This window comes from Zingiber officinale, chromosome 5A, assembly GCF_018446385.1.
Source record: "Zingiber officinale cultivar Zhangliang chromosome 5A, Zo_v1.1, whole genome shotgun sequence".
In the NCBI taxonomy this organism is placed as follows: domain Eukaryota; kingdom Viridiplantae; phylum Streptophyta; class Magnoliopsida; order Zingiberales; family Zingiberaceae; genus Zingiber; species Zingiber officinale.
Window position 1 is genome coordinate 127,814,794 of NC_055994.1, and position 6,630 is coordinate 127,821,423.

At 39.1% G+C, this 6,630-nt stretch overlaps 1 pseudogene; it reads left to right on the top strand.

Annotated features, from left to right (window-relative positions):
• The first annotated feature begins 483 nt into the window (after positions 1-483).
• On the top strand, positions 484-2,019 carry LOC121983228 (annotated as a pseudogene).
• Positions 2,020-6,630: the final 4,611 nt, after the last annotated feature.

Here is a 6,630-nt window from a genome sequence, read left to right on the forward strand (position 1 = left end):
AAGACTTTTGACGACTTGGTCAACACAGAAGTCATCTCAGCACACCCTCCCTCCTGGATATCGCGACTCGGTCAACATTCCATCCACTTCACTCGACGATCTATCTGACTCAGATTTCGAACGGATCACATGTCATATTGGAAATGTAATTAATTATTAATATAAAGATAATTTGCACGTCTCTTAGACATTCATGTCATTTGTTAATGCAATTAATCATTAATATATACCTGTCATTTGTAAATGTAATTAATCCTTAATATAGAGAGATAATTTTTAAAAAATAAATGAAAAAGATATAATTGGGTTATAAAATATGATATTACTTGTATACCCTTAATAACAATCCTAAAAATTACTAAATATTGCAACTGATGAGATTCATCATTTAGCACGGTCCAAATCATAATTAATATGACCTATGTATTGATTGCGGCCAGTACAGTGAATTTGTAATTTTCCCTGGAACGGCTTCAAGGTTTTAAATGCATCAGTGAAGTGAAGGCCAACCTTCAAAAATTAAGTCTCAGTTCTTTTCTCCATTTCCTTATCAATATGCCTAAACTATTTCTTAAGCTCCCAGATTGCTAAGATTTTAAACGCGCAACTGCACTGCGCTGCCCAGCACGTGGAGACGACGATCGAATGCATGCATGGATTTGCATGGTGTATGGGAGTTGGCTTCTCCAATTAAACGAGCTCCTCCGCCCGCAACCTCTGGTATTCAATGCCATTTACTCACCTCAACTACCTGTACCACTTGCTGTGCTACTACAAATCAAACACCCACTTCACGCCCCCAAACCCCCATCCGATCCATCTCCTGTTCTCCTTCAGCTGAGCAGAGCACGATCATGAAGTCGACCGACGAGGAGGGTCAGCAGCAGCGGACGCAACAGGGCGGCGACGTGGCTAAGGCTGAGGATGCCGGCAGCGGCCGGGTGGCGGAGACGCTGCTGCGGGTGGCGCCCATTGGGCTCTGCCTGGCGGCGATGGCCGTCATGCTCAAGAACTCGCAGGACGGCGACTTTGGATCCATCTCCTACTCCGATCTTGCCGCCTTCAAGTTTGTAAATTTGGATTTTAGTCTTTAATTGGTTTCGCACGCAGTGTGTTTGAGTAAATGCCGGAGTGACCGTTTTGAGGTGGAAGAGCAGGTATTTGGTGTACGCGAACGGGGCTTGCGCGGCGTACTCGCTTCTGTCGGCGTTCTACGTTGGCATCCCTCGCCCATCGAGTCTGTCCCGGTCATGGTCTGTCTTCCTTTTGGACCAGGCAAGATTGAACTAAAACTCTCATTTGCTAATTTCTGTGCACTGATTAATTGGTCGATCAGAATGAAATATTCCGTAAATTAAACTTGTTCAATTAATTAGATTCACTAGCTGCTATGACTTAAATCATTCTGCCTTCGTTAGCATTTAACATTAAGCATCTTTTCATATATCGAATGATAACAGGACAAGATCTTAATGGGGAACAACTTGACTTGAGACAGTCTTATGTGAATCAGAGTTCCTGAACTAATAATATTCGTTGTGTTTTCACAGTTCCTGACATACATAATCCTGGCTGCCGGAACAGTGTCGACGGAGATGTTGTATTTGGCATACAAAGGCAGCGAGAATGTTACATGGAGCAAATCGTGTGGAATCTTTGACACCTTCTGCCGGCAAGCAACCACCTCGGTCGTCATCACCTTCGGCTCGGTGGTTTGCTATGTGCTGCTCTCCCTTATCTCGTCCTACCGCCTTCTCAGCGGCTATGAGGCCCCATCCCATTCCTAAGCAGCAAGAGCCAGGAGATAGCAGCCTTCCCTAGCTGAGGCAGCAAAGCCATGGCTAGATATAATATAGCTCAAACTTTACCCTGCTTATTTATAACTAGTGTTACAGATTCTACTATGCTCTCACTGATGCAGTATTGTAATAATTCATCTCTCAAGTTTAATCAAAATGTGTGGTACAAGGATGGTTTCATGTTGATTCTTTAGATAAGCTCCTGCCTGTTTCAACTTTGTGTATGTATGATGTCTTAAATTGAACTTGAATTTCTTTAGAATCGTACCAAGGCTCGGTGTTAATATGTTTTCGAAACTTGTAAAAGTGTTTGGCAGAGTTGTTTTGTCATTGACTGTGAGACTAACTCACAAACTATAGTGTGGTTATTAGTAAATTCCAAACTTTAGTAAATTGCTAAACAAACTATAAGATCATCTTCAATACAAAGTTTGTAAGAGTTTTGTAGAACAAAAAATTGAATAAAAAAGTTTAAATCAATATAGAAATAAAGTTGAGATTTATAGTTTTATAGCAGTAGTAAAATTTATTTTTTTTTAAAAAAAAATGATGTAATATATATGAATCATGTATTGTTATAAATTGGATACAAAATTTTATTTAGGATTTTAATTAGATATGTTTTAATAAAATTTTATAATATTGATGTGATATACTGGAAGTATAGAAAATTTAATTTAGAACTCTGGTGATACCTTACGTATGAATTAAGTAGAAAGATTTGAGTCGAAGCAAAAGTCAGAACATAAGGTGTCATGCATTTAATGCTATAGATATCTGGTGCCACTTTGTGAGTACTCAGTGCTCGACTTGTTTGCAGCGATTTCCCAATTTAAATTCTAAGATTCTCTCTGGTATCTTTCATAATCTCAATCTCGTGAAGTTGGAGATATTATAATTTAATAAACCAAGTGACCATAAGTCATCTAATGCTGAATATAACGGGAGATAATTTTATTATAATCGGATAAAAGTCAATTCTTAACCGATCTCCATCTGGTGATTTAATAATTAATTATAGATTTTGTCTGAGATAAATATAATCATTTGAATATAGATTAATATCCTGGACATGTGATATTTTTGATGTTATAGGAATACGTTTAAGACCTCGCCAAGATTTACCTAAGAAGGAGGAGCCATAAAGGTTACAGTGGGGTTGATTGCTCTCAACTCTCATCAAGCGACGGAGTCCCAGCCGTGAGCCGTGTCTAAGGAATTGAACTTTTTATTATTAAATATATTTATTATATTGTAAAAAAAAATTCTCTTAGCTCTCGTTAGAAATTATCTCTAGATCCGTCCTTGATGATTGAATCTCACATAAACTCATGATTTGAAATTCACCCCACCATACTTCTCTCGCCTGTGTTTCTAAATTTACCTTCCTCCATATTCGTGAGGCTGACTCTAGTGGAGATGTTGAGGCGGCCGATCCACCCCTGAATATAGATTGATCTGTTAGAGGATAGCAAATTTACTACAATAAGACATGGATCAAATTCTAACGGATACATACCCTTGGGAAAAAAACTCCTATCAACCCCTAGTCACTTAGTGATTGGTTATAAGCTGACCTTGTAATTTATCTCTCTTCACATAATTTGCGGATGGACTGTAAGCATAGTTTGTAGAATCGCGATCCTACACAGAATCAATTTAGGATTAGGATCGGATCGTAGAATCCTACAATCCTACCAAAAACCCTTAATATCTTATCATACCTAATTAATAATTAGAAAAAATACATAAAAAATTCATTTACATATAAATAGATTCTGCTCCGATCCTACCGATTCTGTTCCGATCCTACCGATCCTGCTGCGATCCTATTGCAAAAATCGATTCTGCACGATCCTGGATCGATTTTGGATTTCCGGATTGTAGGATAGTACGATCCATATTGCGATTTTGCAAACTATGGTTGTAAGGGATGCCTGGGGTGAGTGTAATCACCCCTGAATATAGATTGATCCTGTCAACAAACACTAATGAATGAGCCATCGGTGAATAGGCATTGAGCTTGACTTGGTCGTCGCTCGCCTAGCAACAATGAGGACTAGTGGAGAAACTTGCTGAGCCTGAACAGGAAGAGTTAGAATGAGAGGGTTAGAATGGCGAGTGGAAGGTTCCCTAGCGCAACCATTCCGACTCTCAAGTAAGTCTTCGGTTAGGGAAGAAGAAAGAACAGTAGTCTAGGGTTTTGGAGGCATGTGTAAATGTAACTGCACCTGTCGAAGTGGGCTACCTTTTATAGGGTTGCAGCTATGCTCCTGATGTCCCGAGATCAACGCCAGTGTTTTCCACATTCCTTGAAATAAATGGTCATGTTGACAACCTTTAGCGAATTAAAAGGTCGACATTTTCCACGTTCTTCAGAAAGCAACAGTTATCTTATCCGTATCTTCAGCGAGCAACAACTTATTACCTTAATTGTCAGTAGTCGGGTGTCTTCTCTAGTTAATTGAGGTGATTCAGAATCGAGATCATTGTGGAGTCAAGTTGCTTGAATATGAGGATGATGTTGATCCTAGAGCGATGCAGAGTCGAGTCAATATGAAGTCGTCAGAGTATGCAAAGTCAGGGAGCGACTCTCTTTTGACTTTTACAACCACCTCAGTAGGACTATTAATTCCTTAACCACGTGGCACTAGGAGTGCAAACGAATCAAATCGAGTCGAATAGTATAAAAATATTGATATTTGAGTTCGAGCTTGAAAAATATATATGATATTTGAAATTCGATTCGAAGCTCAAAAATATAAATAATTTTGGCTTGAGCTCGATTTGAAATAAAATTCGAGCTCGAGTTCAATTGAAATTGTTCAATCTTGATTTGAGCATATTTAAAATATGATTCAAAATGACTTAAATTTAAATTCGGTTCAAATTATTTGAACCTTAATTTAAATATATTTAAGTTAAAATTGTGTAAAAATAATTAAAATTATATTCAAGTTTGACTTGCGAGCGACTCGTAAACATTCGAACAAAATATTATGTTGAATTTGACTCAAAAACATTATCGAACATGCTTGAGTTCGGATTGAATTCGATAATTTCAAATACAAATCAAATATTTTTAAACTAGCTCAAAAAACTCACGAACCGGTTCGATTCATTTGCACCCCTATGTGGCACCCTTTGATTATCTCCGCATTACCAGTCTCCCCTTCAAATCTAGGCGAAGGAAGCGGAAGTCCAAATGACTAGACAATTATGTTGTCGAGTATATCATCTATCTCTTACCCGACTATAACAACCATGTGGCAAATCCCAGGTGTGTTCCAAACAACATTTTACATTAGATGTTGTCACGCTTAATAAGTGCATGCCATGCATAATCTACCTTGATCATTAGGCCTAGAATGTGTCTGCATGCCTTTGAGATTACGTCTAATTAAGGTGATGTGCCAATCTACAAAGAAAGCGAGGTGTCATCCGAATTGTAATAATTACCCAGATTTGACTCGATCCATATGCTTAATCAAACGGTTGAAGGCCATCTCGATCGCTTTTGTGATTGCAGAGATCCATCGGTCAGAGTTGAACGAATGAGTGTATATTAGGTTAAAGAAGGATGCCCTTACCTTTATCATCTTATCGTGTAACCTTTGCTTTTGTGTCCACCGCTTGCATTGTCTTCTTCTTCGAGTGCTTTGATTCCCAACTTGACATAAGGTGCCCTGCTCTTCATTCTCATCTTCTATTCCAGTCAGCTAGTGATAATCAGTCATTCGATTTATATTTATTGTAGTCATGTAGTGTTCATTTCAATGGTTGGGGATTCTTCTTATACTCCCTGATATAGGTCTATCGAATCAAGTTTCACCAACAGGGCCTTGGATTGAATAAGGACAACCTACAAGATCTCAACCGATCATTGGATAATGCTTCCAAATGGTAATGTCCACCCGAATCGTCCCCCTGGTTTCGTGACATTTTTCAGAAGTCGTCTGTTGAGTGGGTTGCACTTCCCTATTCCAACCTTCTTTGCCGAAGTGTCATGATATGTTCATATTCGTTTGTCTTAACTTGGTCCAAATTCTTTCCAAATTCTAATAAGTGTAGTCATCCTTTTTCGACTGTATCAGATTCCCCTATCTTCCTAAATCTTTCATTTTTTTCTTGTATCCGAAGAAAATGGAAGACGAGATATCCTTATTTTCATCTAGAGTTAGGCTTAATCTCCTAAAAAACTTTCTGTCTTCGAACAAGGGGTGGAAACCTCAATTCTCTTCTTTGTGAAACCCCCAAACCCTGTGTCTTAGCAGACTTGATGGCAACTTGAGTTATCCACGGCTTCCACCTTTAAAAATTATCATTTATAGCGGGACTACTTTAATTTAGTGCACTTAAGAGATTGCAAGATTTGAAGTTCGATAGAAATTTTTACTAGGGGAGGGGTTTACAAATTCGGGATGAGTCTCGTGCCGACCCCTCTAATAGATTTATTAGGTAAGCCTGTTTTTTTGCACTAGTTTTGATAATTGAATGCCTTGTTGATTTATGCAGTCGACACATGCTGAAGGTCTCAATGAACAAAATGATGAAGATGATCGAGGCTGCATTGGAGGCGCATGGTGAAATGATCATCAACTTAACTTTGAATAAGGTAGTGTCTGAGGGGGACACCGCCTGCTCCACCCGTGGCTCTGACAAAAGTTGCCCCCAACTAGAAGCTAAAGAATCGACTCTGCCTAAGTAGTTGAGAACGCCCCCCAGCTCACCAATTGGAGGCTACAGAAGTGTCTCCATTCGAGGAATCGGGAATGCCCCCAAGGCTAACAAGAAAGAGGCAACGCTCGCCAAGGACTTCTGCTGGCCTCTC